An 18946-nucleotide genomic window follows, 5' to 3' on the forward strand; every position below is an offset into this window, starting at 1 on the left:
GGGCGGCCACGTGGCTCCCCCTGTGTCCCCAGCCTGGATTCGCTACCCAGATAAAGCATCCCTAACTCAAGCAGGTGGGGCATCCCTGCTGAATTCCCTGCTGTGCTAATCAGGAGTTAGAGACTTTCTTAAAGAAATACCTGGCGCGGCCTGGGTGGCCCAGCAGTTTAGCACCGCCTGCAGCCCAGGGCGTGATCCTGGAGACCCAGGGGAGTCCCAGGATGGGCTCCCTGCAGGGAGCCTGCTTCTCCCTCTGCCTGTGTCTCTGCCTCTCTGTCTCTCTCTCTCCCTCTCTGTGTGTGTCTCTCGTGAATAAATAAATAAAATCTTAAAAGAAAAAAAAGAAATGCCTGGCGTTACCTCCAAGAGCCTGTAGAACCTTGAACAAGTCTGTTGCAGCCAGCCCTGTAGGCATTCTCATGGCCATTTTCGTAAATGAGAGATAATAATGTCATTAATGGGGCCATTATGTTTTCTATGTTATCAAAGTAAGTTTAAAAATTCTTGAAAGTAAGCTTTTTTTTCCTTCCTGCAACGATGGAAGATGTTGGGGGCTGGTCAATCGAAGGATTTGCTTTTTGACATTAAAAACTCTCCACTCTTGGCACATGGATCCATGATGTTTTACTTTTATATCCTACGTTAAGCTCAACAGGAGTCGCCGTTTGGTGGTGGTGGTGGTGGTGGTGGTGGTGGTGGGAAACGGTGTCTCTTAATCCTCGTGTTTTCATATGGGGTAATTTTGCACAAGCAGAGCTGCTTTCCTACGGCCTCTGTTGCCCCCGCAGGTGGGCGAGCCGCAGAGGGAACCAGCCACCTTGGCCCTCGCTGTTCTCCGCTCCGAGCCCTGCCCTCGCCCTCGGCCTCCGCCTGCCGCGGCTCCCCAGGGGCCTGACTCGGTGAGTACGACTCCCGGACGGAGCTCCGGTGCTCGAGTTCGCTGGCCCCCAGCCCTGAGCATCCTTCTCAAAGCTGGTGTTTTCCTTGCCACCTTTCTGGCTTCTCTGCCTCTCTCTCAATTGGTGCTAAAACTGGGGCCAGTTTAGCCCCAGTTGGGAGTGGAAACAACAAATGGAATCTTCTTTGAGCTCTTCCAACTGTAACATGTACCCAGCCCGTGCAAGCTATGGACTGGGGGCAGCCCCGCTCTGTGTCTGTTCTCAAGGGAGGAAACCCTTAAAGAAAGGTTTTATGCTACTTGGGGTATTGCTTCCTACACAAGAAATAAATAAAAACCCTGTAGCAATTTACAGAGGCCGTCGTTTCTGTCGCCTGGGGAAATGGGGCAGAGAACTAGCAGGCTCCGGTGCTGACTAGGAGCAGTAGCATCCTCGCAGACTTCACGAAATCGCAGATTCCATAGAAGCCCTGGGCTCTGGGCAGGCCCACTCACCACTCACACGTCCCATCACCCACCAGGTAGGTTCTCGCCCCGTCTCGCCAACCCACGCCCCAGGAGCTTCAGCAGCTGTTTTCCTGAGTGTAAAGTTTTTTGTAAAAAAAAAAAAAAAAAAAAAAAACCTCTTAAAGATGGGTGGGATTCCTTCCTTAGCCGTCTTCAGAAGTAGCAAAAAAATACAGAGGTTCGTCAACCTCCACGTAATCTAAAATGTTTCATTACCACCCCTGGTCCTGCAAACTCTTAGCAGGCAAATATAAACAGAGGCAATTTGAAAATTGAGTGAAAACCCACGTTTTAGAAGAAATCACAAAATAAAAAGAGTCTGCTTTCACTGAAAGCAAGATGTGTTCAAATTTTAACCAACAGGATGTAACCGATGTTAAAGAACGGAGTGTTTCAAACGTTATAAAAACCGCCGAACTTTCTGAATAATGCCTGAGAGCAGAAAGCAGAAGGTGAGCCCTGGAAATGTCAGCGTGGCGCCAAGCAATGAGGATCTCTAGGGGATCTGCTTTCATTCTCCCAGGGTAGCTAGTTCTCAACGAGCTTCTCTGAGGTCCACCTGACCTCACGTTTTCCTCTCAGAGCATTTTAGAATCTTAGCTTTGCTTCCGTGAGCCTCTGGACAGGACTGACTGCAGGATTATAGGGCCCAGTGCAAAATGAATACGGGGTGCCCTTCGTTCGACAATTAAGAATCTCAGGAAGGTGATGTCGCGTTAAACAAGCGTGGGGCCCTTGTGCTTGCAGGGGTGGCACAGCCATTGAAGCCAGCCCAGACTCTGGAGCCTTCAGTGGGATGGGACCATATGGACCATATGGCCTTTTTTTTTTAAGGATGCCATGGCATTTTATGTTCACAGCCACCCATCACCCTTTGAACTTCCTTGGCACCCATCCCTCTAGAAGGCGAGTGTTGTCTTTAGGCTCTCACCGGTGGGTAGGCTGAAGCACGCCGGGATTAAGTAACTTCTCCAGTGCTAGATCCTTCAGCTACAGGGGGTAAAACCCTAAAGTGGATATCACAATTCCCAGTTGCCACCAAAGCTGCCTGCAACAATGTCCTTCGATTTCGTGAACCATGGCACGTGTTAGCAGCACGTAAACAAACACCCTTAGCGCCACGTCAGTTCTGCTTCGTCGTTGGCACAGTTTTCCACTAAAACCATGTCATCGTATGATGATAACATCAAAGGACAATCTGGATACGGAGCTGTATGCCTTCCCTTTACACGACGGGGCACATCGGTGACCCCGTGCAGTACCTTTGTTCTTCCCTCTGTTGACATTACCACTGACAGTCAGAAAAGCCGCCCTTCCAGAAGCCAGGTGCGCTCTGCAACAGCCTCGTCTAGGGATTAGCACAGCTACAATTTCACTTTCCTTGAGGTATTTCTATTTCTCTATCTTGGTTTTTCTTCCCATTTCTTTCTTTTTTTATCCCCTTCCCATTTCTCTACACACAGAGAGAGACACACAAACTGGCTTCTCTCAAAGCGAGCAGCCAAGCAGAGACGTAACTTCAGTGTGCAGCCAGTGGTTTTTCCCGCTTTGCCCCTGGTTGTTAATAAACATCTTTAAGCTGCCTGTGGGCCTGAAATTAAGAATGAGGAAAGCATCCATTTAGGAGTAAGCCATTCTAACCTTCCTCCCTTTGACTCCCCCTCTCCATGGCAATGACACAGTCTTCCTGGTTCAAAAGCAATTATGCAGCTTTCCGTGGATGCAGGTGTATGAGGTTCGGTTCCATGAACCCACAGGTGTGAACAGAGACTGTTGTGGAAGCAAAAACCCCCGTCTCCGTCTTCCCGCAGCCATTTCCACAGATAAGTACTTTAAGGTGCATCACTGATCATCACTCAAGGTTGGTGATGGGTAAATGGGGGTTCGTCGTTATTATTCTATTTTTGTGCATGTCTGAAATTCTTCGTAGTCAAAATTAAATTTCAAAAAAGAACAAAGCTGATAAAAGTGCATCAAAGCTGCTTTAGGTTCCCAGGTAGAAGTATCTCATCGGGACGACAGAAGAGAGCAGGACGCCAGAACAAAGCCTGCAGTTCCCCAGGTATCGCAAAACCACTGCATCCTTCTCTCCTTTCCTTGGGAGTGAGCAGCATCACGTCATCGTGGATGCAAACGCTCCACCTTTCCTCACCCCACCACAGCTTCCCTCCGCCTTTGCCTTGACCAGCATTTGCAAGGCAAGAAGAATTTTGCTTGAGCTTATTCATCATTGACAGACATCGCCTCATCATCATCTTCCAAGTGTAGGTCTAAATAAAATGGGGAAAAGTGGCAGGAGTAAGGGAAAGGAAACCAGTCTACCTTTGAGCTCGACCACTGGCCAGGCCCTCAGTGAGGTAGCTGGCACACGGTGTCCGGGTGACTCAGGGACAGGCTTATGTCTGGCTTAGAGCTAGGCAGGGAGAAGCAGGCCGGGACCGCATCCCCCAGCTCACCTTCACGAAAGCCTCAGATTTGGACTTTCCATCTTCAAGTTAACTTAAATATGCGGTCATTGTATTTCTGGGTTTCACAGCTACTAATTGTTAAATGTCGATATTTGAAGTTTACTACAGTTTTTCATCCATGTTTTGACCGTGCTTGCCTTTTTAACATACTAAGAGTTTCCCAAGAAAAAATTAAAGAAACAAACAAACAAAAAAAAACAACAACAAAAAAGGAAGTAGCCCAGGCCCCACTCAACCTCTGTGACCCTGCTCAGGGAAAACAGAGCGGACTGTCTCAGTAAATGGAGGTCACCAACGTTTTCTTCTTTTTATATCTTCCTCCTCCTCCTCCTCCTCCTTGTCATTTTTGTTTGTTTGTTTTCCTAGGGCTGCAGGACTCTTCCAAAATAAGTAACAGGAAAACATATGAAGTGACCAGTGAGGACCATGTTATAGTAAAAAAATAAAATTAAAAAAAAAATTAAAGGAAAAGAAATAAACAGAACCTACTTTGGGAAAATTGAATGATGCCAGGAAAGAAGTTTTCAAAATCCAAGAGATCATATGAGTCTTCATAACTCTAATATTTCCAAAATGTGACCAAAAAACAGAGCTTAAGAAGGGGGATGCCTCCATAACTGCTCTCCATGTGTGGCGCTCATGTCGCCGCATCCTGTGTTATGGACCTGCCTTTACTCCCTTCCTTTTCCCATTGACTGTCTCCTGTACTTCCAAAGTCTCTTGTGGTCTTCCTGCTAAAATTAATCATTAAAAAACAAATCTGATTTCCAATGACCACACGTTCGAAGAAAAGAGGTTGAGAAAGAAAAAATAGAAAGTTCCACATATTATCAAATAAGTGATGTAATTGCATTTTGGGTTTTGTTTAACAGTTTAATTTTGCCTTCCACTTCAAGAACTATTTGATCAATAGTCAGTCTCGCTAGGAGGAATGGGAGGAATTCAGGGTAGGCCCATTCATCCCCGAACTCTAATCGCACAGCTTTACAAATCCCTGAAAGGGATACACATGGTTTAGTATCAACCCCAGGGGTCCCATTCCTGGGACTACATCCTGGAATGTTCTGTTCATCCTCAAATAGAAGAGTCAGCTGGGAAGTGGCTAAGAATGAGAAAGCAGCAAGAAAAGTCTATCGAGATGGTGCACCTTACCTTATTAAACTCAACACCAAAGAAACAAACAATCCAATCATGAAATGGGCAAAAGACATGAACAGAAATCTCACAGAGGAAGACATGGACATGGCCAACATGCACATGAGAAAATGCTCTGCATCACTTGCCATCAGGGAAATACAAATCAAAACCACAATGAGATCCCACCTCACACCAGTGAGAATGGGGAAAATTAACAAGGCAGGAAACCACAAATGTTGGAGAGGATGCGGAGAAAAGGGAACCCTCTGACACTGTTGGTGGGAATGTGAACTGGTGCAGCCACTCTGGAAAACTGTGTGGAGGTTCCTCAAAGAGTTAAAAATAGACCTGCCCTACGACCCAGCAATTGCACTGTTGGGGATTTACCCCAAAGATTCAGATGCAATGAAACGCCGGGACACCTGCACCCCGATGTTTCTAGCAGCAATGGCCACAATAGCCAAACTGTGGAAGGAGCCTCGGTGTCCATCGAAAGATGATGGATAAAGAAGATGTGGTCTATGTATACAATGGAATATTACTCAGCAATTAGAAACTACAAATACCCACCATTTGCTTCGACGTGGATGGAACTGGAGGGGATTATGCTGAGTGAAGTAAGTCAATCGGAGAAGGACAAACAGTGTATGTTCTCATTCATTTGGGGAATATAAATAATAGTGAAAGGGAATATAAGGGAAGGGAGAAGAAATGTGTGGGAAATATCAGGAAGGGAGACAGAACATAAAGACTCCTAACTCTGGGAAACGAACTAGGGGTGGTGGAAGGGGAGGAGGGCAGGGGGTGGGGGGGAATGGGTGACGGGCACTGAGGCGGACACTTGACGGGATGAGCACTGGGTGTTTCTCTGTATGTTGGTAAATTGAACACCAATAAAAATTAATTTATTAAAAAAAAAAAAAGATGGTGCACCTTCTTCATGCAGAGGTATGAGCTGTGTGGTCAATGGTCACCACCAGAGACACGCCCCGGCCAAGCCCCTAGGCTGCGCTCCCAGCATAGATTGAGGATTAGACCCAAACTTTAAATTCCAAAGGGACTCCAAGCAACAGACTTGGGCTTCTGGGATCTTACACAGAATGATAAAATGATAACAAATTTTTGTTATGGTAAATTCAAAGGCCTATAACATGTTCCTATATTATTTTTACTGATTAAAAAAAGTCCAGCTGAAGTTAAATTTTCAACTTATTTGGAATAAAGCAAGATACCCATACACCATATATCATTTATCAAGATACATTTTATGTATTTATCAGCCTGAAATTGCGACCAGAAGTGAAATCTAGGGAAAGTTTGAGTAATTGACACTAAGTTAAAAAATAATAGTAGTGAAAATCACCCTCGTCTACCACTGAGTTTTGGTCCTCATTATAGATTAGTGAGTTGATGTGGAAATGTTCCTTATTATCACAGTTTTATTGCTTACCTCAGTACATCTGTTGCAAAATTCATATAGAAATGGCCAGACATTTCAATAAGCCAGTATGTCTTGGAATTTTCATATAGTTCCCAATGCACTAAAATCTGGATGGAAAGCTGGTACTTTGAAATTTACAATCGCACAGACTGAGCAACATCTGGAGAGCTTTGCTCTATCGCTTTCCCTGTTCCTTCAGATTTAGACTCAAGTTATGATTTGCACGAAAGGCCAAAAACCTTGTGTGTGGCAGGTGTGAGTTCAAGCTGACAAAAACTTAATACCATGTTCAATTCACTTTGATATAGCTTTTTACAAAACACATGGAACACTGCTCCCACCTTTTCCCTAAAAACTTCACCAAGAGGGAAGGCCAAGCAAGGGAAGGAATTTTCCTTTTTGGAGGGGAGAGAAACACTAGGAAAAAAAATACCGATTTGTTATCCCACGTAAAGACCTTAAGTGAAGGATCCCTTATCACATCCCTGTAGTCCATCCAGGACTCTGTGTGTGGGTGTGGGTCGGGGTGGGGGGTGTATACGTGTGTGTTCACAATAGACTCAATCTCTAACCCAAGGAAAGAAGTGACAGTTAACAATTCCCAATTAAAGGACCCCTAACAATTTAATCAGCCTCCACGTCAGATCTTTAGGATTTCTGTCTTAGCTGTCCATATTAATGAGAGACAACGGGAGAAGGAAAGGGAGAGAGGACAGATGGGAGAAGGGGAAAAGTGTGCTTGGAGTGATGTGTGGGGCACATGGAAGTGTAACTAAATACTTACCTGTGACAACTTGGTGGTCCCCATGGCTTTTTGTACCACTCGCTCTAAAAGCTGCACAAGCCTCTTCCCTCATGAAGCAAGAGTAAAAGTCATGTTGGAAGATCCTTGCATTGGCGCTTCTCTTTAGGTTTGGGGTAGGTAAAGTGTTATTTTGCGAGAACAGGTTAGATCAATCTGAATTTTCGACCTGACCTTCCCCTCACCCCTAATAACTTCCTGGTTCCTTGGTCACAGAGTGATTTATGAGCAAGAACAAAGAATGATGTGTCTATCCCAGAAGCAAGGGAAACTAGAAAACTTATTAAGTAAAAAAAAAAAAAAAGGGCAGAAGGAAAGAAAAGAGAAGGAGCCAAAGAGAAAAACTACTTTCAGAATGAAGTACCTCGGTCTCCAGGCTGCTATAATTACCTAGTCACTGAAGAAATGAAACGTGGAAATCCATTTTATAAAAAATCAATGTTTTAAACAATGGGAAGAGCTCTCATAATTTTAAATCTCGCTACAATGTCTGTGTGCGGAACCCTGATCACCTCTAAAGAGGAGGCCTCCAATAATTTTAAATTGTTTTTCACCGAGAAGGGCTCCGAACCTCCATCCTGTTCCAAATGGAAGCAATCTTGAAACTATGAAGCACACCAATAATTTTAAATAGCTGTCTCCTCCCACCCCTTGTCACTTGATGCCCCTTCTTTGTTTTTTCTCGACTTTTTAGATAATGATGTTCCCAGCTTTCCATTTAGAAAGTTTTTAAATTTACAACTGTGAATTTGCCTGCATGAAAGTGATTCTTTGCGCCTTTTTCTCGAATATGTAAACATAACTTTTTCTGAGCTTAATGATGACAAAAGTATAGGGCTTTTTTTAGGAAACCCTCCTAAGAGTGTTTTTATTTACCACTTCCTTGCAAAAAATAATGTAAAATTAATGAATACGGATTTTATTATTTCTAACCTGCAATTCTTTGAAGAGTGCAGTTTCATATTGAATTCCAGTCTCATTTATAAAGACCTTCTATAATTAAAATGCTTCAATCTTCTTCAAATTAGAAAAGCAAATTGTTACATATCCTAAGTAGGTGCTTTTCTGTTTAATGACAGTCACTCAGATGATTTATGACACACATTATTTTATATCAAAGTACAATGAAATAGGCATTACCAAAGGTAATCTCTGTAATGTCTGGAAAGGGATCAGAAACCTCAGTGCAACAATGAACGCAGTATTTAAAATGCAAAACCCAAAGACATTATTATGGTTTTGATTTCTTATGGCACAGCTTCGCCTGATCAGTTATATTACCAGCACAGCACAAAGGGTGTTTGCGTATGAATGCCGCTAAGATAACAGACGGGAAAAATGAAATATAAAGTCAATTTTCATGCAGAAATTGTTATCAAAGGGATGATAAAGTAAAACTGTATAATCACAAGAAAAAAAAACAATTGATGAGGAACAATCTAAAATAGAGCGAGCCGGCTATGTCTGATTCCGGCTTTTAAACTGTTGTCCTATTAAAATATGTAATAAAGTGTTAAGATAATGTATAAACAAATGCAAGTAGAGCACTATGTTGATTATTATTTAGACGCTGCCTTCCAAGATCTCTCTTTGCAAATGAAATCAAGCAGCCGCTTAAGTGTGCACATCATGAATTGGGATGAGTTTTCATCAAGCTCAGACCTCTAACTTAAATGAAAAAGAAATGTGAGTTTTAAAACTCACCGTTGCTTCAGTGTGGGATGGAATCAGTAGGCACCGAGGGAAGAGGAAACACACACACACACACACACACACACACACACACACACTATTCTTTAACGTGTACAAGTGAAGCCATAATGTTGGAGAGGATGTGAACCGTCCCCCCCAAAAACTTCATCTTTCTGGAATAAGATGTAAATAACGCCCAAGCATACCTTGCATTGAAGGGTTACCCCGTTAGAGTAAAGCCCTCTGCCCCCTCCAGAATGCTGTCCATCATGCAGTTTGCAAGCAGAAAGGTGGCTCTTCTAATTCTTTTTAAGACATTTTGCTTGGGGCCTCAGAAATTAAAACAGAGAACAGCAGGGAAGGGGTTTACTATTTAATGCTCTTGGTTGTAATTTTTTAATTAGCCATTAGGAAGATGAAGGCAGGTTCAGATGGGGATGAAAAGAAAGACTTGGAAGAAATATAGCTTTCTGCAAAGAGCCCGTGGAGATTACAGGAAGGACCTGGGTCTCCAGAGAGGTTCCCGACTCAGAGGGAACACACAGGCCACTTCTTTATGTCCCTTGAGCAAATCTAAACCTAGTTTTTGGAAAGCTTGGGCTTTAGCTGGATTTCCTAAAAAGATGACATGTCTCAGGCTCAGGTTCTTTTAACTCAAAAAGGAAATGACTGGGGAAAAAAACCAAAAATGCTAAGAGCACACATGCAGCTGATCTTGGGGTCTCAGAGCCTCTGGGTGTGTTTGCATCCACACATTCGGGAGCATTAGAGACAAGCAAGGACACTGCACTTTGTGAACTGAAAAGCCTCGGCCTGTTGCTTATTTTCTAGACAGGGGAGTCACGAAAGAATCAGGGGCTGCTAGGAGGTCGAGGGTCTGCGCCTTTGTAAATAGTGAATCAGGTCAAATTAATTCATGGGCAGACCTGCTGGAAACTCTGGATATAGATCTATTTCTGGAAGATGGAACAGAGATTTTTATGATATTATTTGCATAGAATTCAAGTCTTGTGCTGATTTTGAGTAGTAAGAAATGTGGCGGGAATATTGGAGTGATACTAACAGAGGAGACTCAAATACTCTTACTACTCGGAATAGCTGAAGCTGCAAATCCTCTGGTTCTCATTGTTCGTGTCTGCTCCTCCTGTGTTTCCCATCTCAGGAATGGCACCATTCATTCATTCATTCATTCAGTCAGTCAGTCTCTCAAGAGTCACCTTCAATTTCACCTTCACCATCTAATCAGACGTAGAGTGTGTCTAATAAACTGAAAAAAGATGCATCTCCAGCCTATCTCCTCTCCCCACCTCCACTGCTGAACGTCAATCCTTCATTGTCTCTCTTTTGGACAACTGCTTTGGCTTTCCAGGTGGTTCCCTGCTTCTTGCCCATCTTCCACCACCCCTTAATTCAGTTTCTACATCTGATCCTATTACCCAGTAATCCTAATTCAGTAGAGGTAAGACCCAGAGTATATGCATTTTATTTTTTTTTAATTTACTGTTAAGAAAATTTCTGAATACTCAAAGGGGTCAAATACAAGAAATCATCCCTCAACTTCAACAACCATCAGCATTTCCCTATACCCACTCTCATCCTCTTTTCATCCCTACTCTCTCCTTTTATGCTGTTGGAGTATTTCGAGGCAAATCCCAACATTCTATCATTTGATCCCTCCGTACTTGAGTGTACCTCTCAGAAAAGAAAAATTTAGGACTTTTGTCTGCAGAATTATAAATATAATGATAGTTCCTTTTAACGTAATCTATACTCAGTCCATATTTACATTTCCTTAGTTACATTTAAAAAAAAAAATTGTGTGTTTGGCCTAGAACAAATCCGCATCCAAAATTCTTTCAGAGTTTTCAGGGATTGGCCAGGTAGGAGTTCCAGTGATCTCTAAGGTAAAGTTGAAACTCTCCAGCAAGATACCAAGGGCCCTGTGTGATCTAGAACCCACCTCCCCCTCCAGTCTCTTTTCTTATGGCTTGTGCATGCAGCTTGCTCCCTGTACTTCAGCCACTCTCATCACCTTTCAGTTCCCCGACGGTCTCAGTGCTGTTCCTCACGTCTGAGCCTTTTACCCACTGTCCCCTCCGCCTGCAACACCCTTTCCCTTTCGCTCAAAACATTTTTTTTTTTTTGGTCAAACATTTTCCTTATGAAGTCTTTTCTGTCCCCCAACCAAAACAGAATTGAATAGACCTTTCCTCATGTTCTACTCAACTTTTTTTTTTAATACTGAATTTCTTTATTATTTATTATATTCCCTATGCTATATTTTTTATATCCATGATTTTAATTTTATTTCTGGAAATTTGCACCTCAACCCCCTTTACATAGTTGTCCATATCCCCCTCACCTCTCTTCTGGCAATCACCAGTTTGTTCTCTGCATTTCTTTTTCTTTTTTTTTAAATAAATTTATTTCTTTATTGGTGTTCAATTTGCCAACATATAGAATAACACCCAGTGCTCATCCCGCCAAGTGCCCCCCTCAGTGACCATCACCCATTCACCCCCACGCCCCGCCCACCTCCCTTTCCACCACCCCTAGTTCGTTTCCCAGAGTTAGGAGTCTTTCATGTTCTGTCTCCCTTTCTGATATTTCCCACTCATTTTCTCTCCTTTCCCCTCTATTCCATTTCACTATTTTTTATATTCCCCAAATGAATCAGACCATACAATGTTTGTCCTTCTCCGATTGACTTATTTCACTCAGCATCATACCCTCCAGGTCCATCCACATCGAAGCAAATAGTGAGTATTTGTTGTTTCTAATGGCTGAGGAATATTCCATTGTATACACAGACCACAGCTTCTTTATCCATTCATCTTTTGATGGACACTGAGGCTCCTTCCACAGTTTGGCTATTGTGGACATTGCTGCTAGAAACATCGGGGTGCAGGTGTCCCGGCGTTTCATTGCATCTGTATCTTTGGGGTAAATCCCCAGCAGTGCAATTTCTGGGTCGTAGGGCAGGTCTATTTTTAACTCTTTGAGGAACCTCCACAGTTTTCCAGAGAGGCTGCACCAGGTCACCTTCCCACCCACAGTGCAGGAGGGTTCCCCTTCCTCCACATCCTCTCCAACATGTGTGGTTTCCTGCCTTGTTAATTTTCCCCATTCTCAGTGGTGTGAGGTAGGACCTCACTGTGGTTTTGATTTGTATTTCCCTGATGGCAAGTGATGCGGAGCATTTCCTCATGTCCATGTTGGCCATGTCCATGTCTTCCTCTGTGAGATTTCTGTTCATGTCTTTTGCCCATTTCATGATTGGATTGTTTGTTTCTTTGCTGTTGAGTTTAATAAGTTCTTTATAGATCTTGGAAACTAGCCCTTTATCTGATATGTCATTTGCAAATATCTTCTCCCATTCTGTAGGTTGTCTTTGAGTTTTGTTGACGGTATCTTCTGCTTTGCAAAAGCTTCTTATCTTGATGAAGTCCCAATAGTTCATTTTTGCTTTTGTTGTTCTACTCAGCTTTGTTCTTTAGCTAGTATGGCTCTCCTCACACTGGCCAGCCGTCTGTCCCAAGCATATGCCACTTTCAAATCAACTGTTCTCTAAAGTAGCTGAAGATCAGAGACTCTCAGTGTAAAGTGGGCAATTTATAAGTGGGCGATTGTGATTTGATTATGGCACAGCTAAATTTGGAATTTGGTAACTGTTAATTAGATAATTTATTATCCCACCTGACAGTTAAAAGAAAGGGACACGACATAATAATTAGTCAGAATAGGAACACCTGGGGGGCTCTGTGGTTGAGCATCTGCCTTCAGCTCAGGGCGTGATCCCAGGTCCGGGGATCAAATTCTGCATCAGGCTCCCTGCTCCCTGCATGGAGCCTGCTTCTCCCTCTGCCTATGTCTCTCTCTCTCTCTCTCTCTCTCTCTCTCTCATGAGTGACTAAATAAATTCTTTAAAAAAAAAATTAGAATATAAATGCCTGGCATTGTCCCAGGCAGACAGGCTCCTAGGGTCAGGTCAGCCTATTGTTTTAGATCTATGTTTTCGAAGGATGAGTAGATGCTTTGTAACTCGGGAGCCTCCCCTCTCAAGGCGTGGCCACCCTCAACAGAATCAGGACCACTTCCAAATGGCTTCATAGAGAATGGCTTCAATGCCCAACTCTCCAGGATAGCCTGAGGCAACAAGATAAGGCCCCAAGTGGAAACCCACTACTGGAAGTATTTTTTCCCCCAGAATAGACAAGAGGGATTCAACGTCCGGGTTCCCTGCAGGATGGTAGAGGTGCTGCCCTCCTGTGAAGCCATCAGAAACTCTAAACTTTAACTTCCCTCTCTTGATAGCGATCCTACTCCTTTCCCTATTGCATGGCCAGGGGATATGAAATGGCAGTAAATGCTCGTCCCTGGGTCAAGGCCTTAATGGAAAAAGAACGTGGTTCTAGACCCACTCCTGGAAGAAGAACATCATTCTAAAATCACGGCAGTCCTATGATTGGCTTTCCCATCACTGTCGCCCCGTCCCACAGAGGTACTGTGGGCACCTCCTCTGCCCCCTCAGGCTCTTTGTGTACAGGTGCGATGCCAGGTCTGTGACGACTGGACTTGAGGGAGCAGCACAAGAAAAGGAGATGCAGAGTGACCAGGTAAAGCTCTGTTTCCTCCTACCTTGTTCCCTCACCTCTCCCTACGTGGCTCTTCATCCTTCACCATCCGTGAGCCCCAGTCTCCTCTTTTTCTCCATTGAGGAAATGCCCTAGATGGTCTAGGTCCAGGTTTCCTTCCAAAGTGTACCCGAGCCTTACATAGATCCTTTTGGATTAGGATTGTCTTTGTCTGTTAGAATTGTCTCTGTCCTTCATTATTGGGTCTAGGTTAGAAAACAAGAAGGTGAGGGAAGAAGTTTAGTTCTCTAACAGAGCTTAGAAACGATAAATTTTACACTGTGACTTCAGAATGGATTCACATGGTCTTGCATTTTTGCTCTGAAGCCCACCACCTCATCTGACATCTAACAAAAAGTAAATGAAAAATTTTAAATTATGTATCAGCTCAAAAATAATGTGTTACGTGTATTAGCTCAAAAATAATGTGTTACGTGTATCAGCATAATTTTGGCCTCTGCTTGAGAAATATTTTGCTACTAAATAGAAAGGGGAGGCCATCCAAAGGCTTGGTCTAAACTAAAGAACTAGGTCCTTTTATTTTCGACAAACAAGGTCATGGCCTCTCAGTGCTCTGGCCAGGCATTCAGAGCATGTGCCATAGTAAGAGCGCCACCTCAGCCAAAAGCCAGCTCTCTCTGGGTAGGGGGAGAGGCAATGGAAAATACAGAAAGGAAAAAAAATATGTCTACTTCCTCTCAAAGTCAGTTTAGAAATAGACCTATTAGCATATATAAGTTCTGCACCTGAGCTTGAATCCACTCATGGTGCCCCTACGGATTCAGTCCTGGGTCCTGGACTGGTGCCCCTATGGATACAAAATTTTCTTACACAGAAGTCAGCCAACTGTGGCCCAAAGGCCAAATCTGATCCTCTAACCTATTTCTGTATGGTGCCCAAGCTAAGAGCATTTTTTGCGTTTTTAAATTGTTAAAAAGGAAATCAAAACCGGGGGCACCTGGGTGGCGCAGTTGGTTAAGCATCTGCCTTCCCCTCAGGTCACGATCCCCAGGTCCTTGGATCGAGTCTACACCAAACACTCTGCTCAGCAAGGACACTGCTTCTCTCTCTCCCTCTGCCTGCCACTATGCCTACTTGTACACACACTCTCTCTCTCTGTCAAATAAATAAATAAAATCTTAAAAAAAAATCAAAACCCAAAGAAAATCATGTTATTGCATGATGTGTTCAAAGTGAAGGTTGAATTTCAATGTCTAGAAATAAAGTTTTATTAAAAAGTAGCCGCACTCACTCATCTGCGTTTTGCGCCGGGTTGCTTTTGCACCGAGACAGACTTCAGGAGTTGCCACTGGCTTGTCTGTGAAGCCAAAATATTTACTAACTGATCCCTCAGAGAAAGTTTTCTGACCCTTGTTCTAAGGCCATGAGCGCTGCTCTGATTACCAGGGAAGGCGAAGCTGGGGTTGTCAAGCATGGGAACCAGCCTCTGATTGTTTTCCCCAGGGCTCACAAATGGTGAGCCCTTCAGCTCTCTCTCCTCCGGCTCTGGAAGGGTAATGATGTGCGTTTCTTATTCTAACATAACATTAAAATGTCTTTGTATTAGGAACTGTATATTTTATGGAATTTGAATAGTATTAGTGTCACATACACGCTAGATTTCAATATAACAATATGAAAAGTGCACATGTAATTTCACTCCTGTATCACATTAATACTAAGCTACATGATGGCAATATTAAACTAATGTGACAAAATGATGCCAGCGTAAGATGTAAAACTGCTAATATCACAGCAAGTTATTAATGCCTTGCAATGGACTCCGATGAACAGTGTAATTAAACTTTCCCAATCTTTCCCAGCCTCAGTTGGAACTTGAGTGACAAAAGAGGATAAATTATCCTGGCAAATGCTCATGCCAGCCTATAACAAATTTAGCCTTCTAGTTTTGGCTCTGGGACTTCTCAGAGGAGCCAGAGGCATTCCAAGAAAAGGAAATCTATGACTAAACGAGGAGACCTGCCTTGGGTCTTGGTTTGGGCAACAACGAACTGCTTCATTTCTGAAATCTTAAACTCTGGTATCCCACACGCTGACGACAAACACCTGCCCTGTTTGTCACCGCTCTTTTTCTCATGGTGCCCACTTTTTGACTGCCCATCGTGAAGCTTCCAGTCCGGCCCTCTCTCTCATCCCTCCCAAGCTCACACCCTGCTCTTGACTCTTTTCTATCCCTTTGAAGCCTGAACCCATCTTTCTTTTAGCACCACTCTGGACTTCCTTGTCTTCTTGCTTTTCCTTTGACCGTGTGCGTGCTGCACCCTGGAGCCCGTGAATGCTCCCCTCCTACATCCAGGACACGAGCTGCTGCTGGAGAAATCAGATCACCACGTGGATTGGTGCCACCATACACCAGCGGTCTTCAAACTCAACTGGGCCCCACAGTTCCTTGAGTTCCTGTTCAGCCCTTCTCTTGGTCTTTGCAGGAGTTTTCCCCAAACATTCCCTTTTCTCTTCAAACTCCTTGCACCATAGTTTTTTCCCTTATTCTCAGAAGATGCCTTGCTTCCTACTTCCCTGAGAAAAACAACTCCTTCAAGCGCAAAGCGCCCTCAACTTGTTGATCTTGAGCCACAAACTTAGCTTTACTGGCCTCTGTCCTTTTCTCCTTCCCTTTTCCTTCCATGGAAGTCTTGTCTCCCTCATCCTGTCCCAAGCCTACCCCTCCTACCTGTACCCTGGATTTTGGATTTTCCTCCCTCTTTAGAAGGCATCTTGTGCCATCAGGCCTTCTTTGTCCTGTTTTACTGACTTCTATTTTCTTCTTTTTTTAAATAAAAGATTTTATTTATTTATTCATGAGACATACACACACACACACACACACAGAGAGAGAGAGAGAGACAGAGACAGAGACAGAGACAGAGAGACAGAGAGAGGCAGAGACACAGGCAGAGGGAGAAGCAGGCTCCTTGCAGGGAGCCTGACGCGGGACTCGATCCTGGGTCTCCAGGATCACGCCCTGGGCTGAAGGCGGCACTAAACCGCTGAGCCACCCGGGCTGCCCTGACTTCTTTTTTCTGACTCAGTTCATCAATATGTCAAGTCTATACAAAACTAAACAAACAAATAATCCTTGTTTGATCCCATAGTCTCTTCATCCCTGTTTCTTTTATAACTGGAGTATGCTTGCTTCCTTTCTGTATTTTCCTTCTTTGTGCCTCAACCCACTGTCATCTTCATTTTGTTCTCGCCCTTTAGCTTAGGTCTGAAGTAACCTCCATGCTCCATATTCAGCGAATGGTTTTGTGCCCTTAGCCTTCTGTGAACTTTCTTCTGCACTTGACATTGCTGATCACTCTGTTCACCTTGAGGTTTTCCCCTCCATCTTGGTTCCTAACGCTCACTCTCCTACTTTTTCCTGGATCTCTTCCATTTCTCCATTCTTTCCTGGACTCTTCCAGAGGCCCCTGTGCTCAGTCACCACAGACATATTGGTATTCCCCAGACCATAACCTTGGTAATCTCTTCTCATCATCTACACTCACCTCAAAAGACACCAGCCAAACCCCTAGACTCAACTACCATTAATATCCTGTAGACTCTTAGTCTGTCACCCCAGATTCTTTGCTAGCTCCATAATTATACATCCAAGTGCAATGGAACATTGACTTTCCCAGAGATACCTCAAACTCAGCTTATGCAAAGGTGAGCTTCTCAATTTCTAGTCCCAAAACTATGTTTCCAAGTTCGTCTGTCCAAACACTCAAATCAGACATTTTGCTGGACTTCCTTGTGCCCCACAAATCACCAGGTTCTTACTACCTTCCTTATCTGTATTTTTCTATTTCTGCTTCTTGTACCTTCGTTCAGGTCCTGATGAGTTCTAGCCTACATTATACCCAAAGCCTCTTAACCAGCTTTCCTCCTCTCACCATTTTTGTACCTCACATTTACCTTCTGCTTTGTTGCCTGGGTGATCTTACAGAGATGATGACAGATTTGATCAGACATGACTCATCTGTTTCAGTCCTTCAGTAACTTACAGTGGCTTTCAAGAGGCAATTTAAACTCACTTTGGCACACCTAGCCTTTCGCAATTCACCTCTGTCTCTATCCCATTGGCATGCACATATCTTGCAGAACTGTCTGTGTTTGATAGTTTCTTCTGATTGCAGGGACCTGAGGCTCACTCCATGAGGAGTTACCTCTAAGAAAAGAGGGATTAGTGAGTTGTTTACCCATAGAATTGGACTAGACATATAAAGTGTTCAGGAAGTGAGGTTCTGTGTGTGTGTGTGTGTGTGTGTGTCCGATGCTCCTCTCTAAGCATTGGGCTTCCCCAAAACTTCATAACTTCATTTCTCTTGAGACCATAATGCCTGTGCATTAGGTTCTTCTCAACCAGTTTTCCTCTTGGTCTGTTGGTTAACTAGCCCTAATTCTTGGTTGTCTGTTTCATAATTCTTCAATGGCCCTACTTTGATGGACCAATTTATTCCCTCAAACCATAGGACATTGACTGCTCGAGAAATGTTCACCTGAGTCAACTGCCCACCAACCCTTATTTGATCATCTATGGCCAGAAGACCTAATTCATATGGAAGGGCTTATGTTCTATTAATATTAACAATAACTAATGTAATTCAGGTGCTACACATTATCTGCCAGCACTTTGTATGCATTAATATCCAGTCCAAACAAGTCTAAGAAGTGGGTTCTATTACTACCCATCATTTTTCTTTTGGGAAAAATAAAGAGAGGGAAGTGACCTAAGATCACGGCTATTACAAGGTAGAGTCAGGATTTAGTCTCAGGCAATCTGGCTCCAGACTCTCTGTGCTCTTACCTGCAAGTTTATACCATATATGGCATAGATTTCATAAGGTTCCTTTAGAGGTGGAGATATGATGAGAGGTGAACAGGTAATAGTTGGCGCCTCTCGTTCTCCAAGGCATCAAGCTGGGTCCCCTCCTTTGTACTTTTGGTCGTTCCAGTTGGAATTCCTTTCTGTCTCTGGATGTACAAACATTTGGGAATGAGTTAACAAGGACATTAGCTGCGTAGCCTTGAGCTTCTCACATCTCTCTGGTTCTCAATTTCCTCATCTGTAAAATGAAGAGGCTGAACTGCATTCTTCAAATTCTACAATCGTGTGACTTTAAAAAAAAGAACAAAGGCGGCTCAGAAATCAAAGGTGACTACAGTACCATTTTGATATTCCTGTCATCTTACAGCCGTTGGATTCTCTGTTGTTAAGCTGAAAGGGAATGGGAGCATTTGAGTGAATCCATAAATGTGTAATGGTTTGGGCTGCTCCTGAAGCGCGATACCCTGGCCGGTGCCCGCGACTTCGCTCCAGTGATGGTACACCCAGTGGCCGCCCATCCCCTTTCCACAGTAGAC

Source organism: Vulpes lagopus, chromosome 5 (genome assembly GCF_018345385.1).
Source record: "Vulpes lagopus strain Blue_001 chromosome 5, ASM1834538v1, whole genome shotgun sequence".
NCBI classification, from domain to species: Eukaryota; Metazoa; Chordata; class Mammalia; order Carnivora; family Canidae; genus Vulpes; species Vulpes lagopus.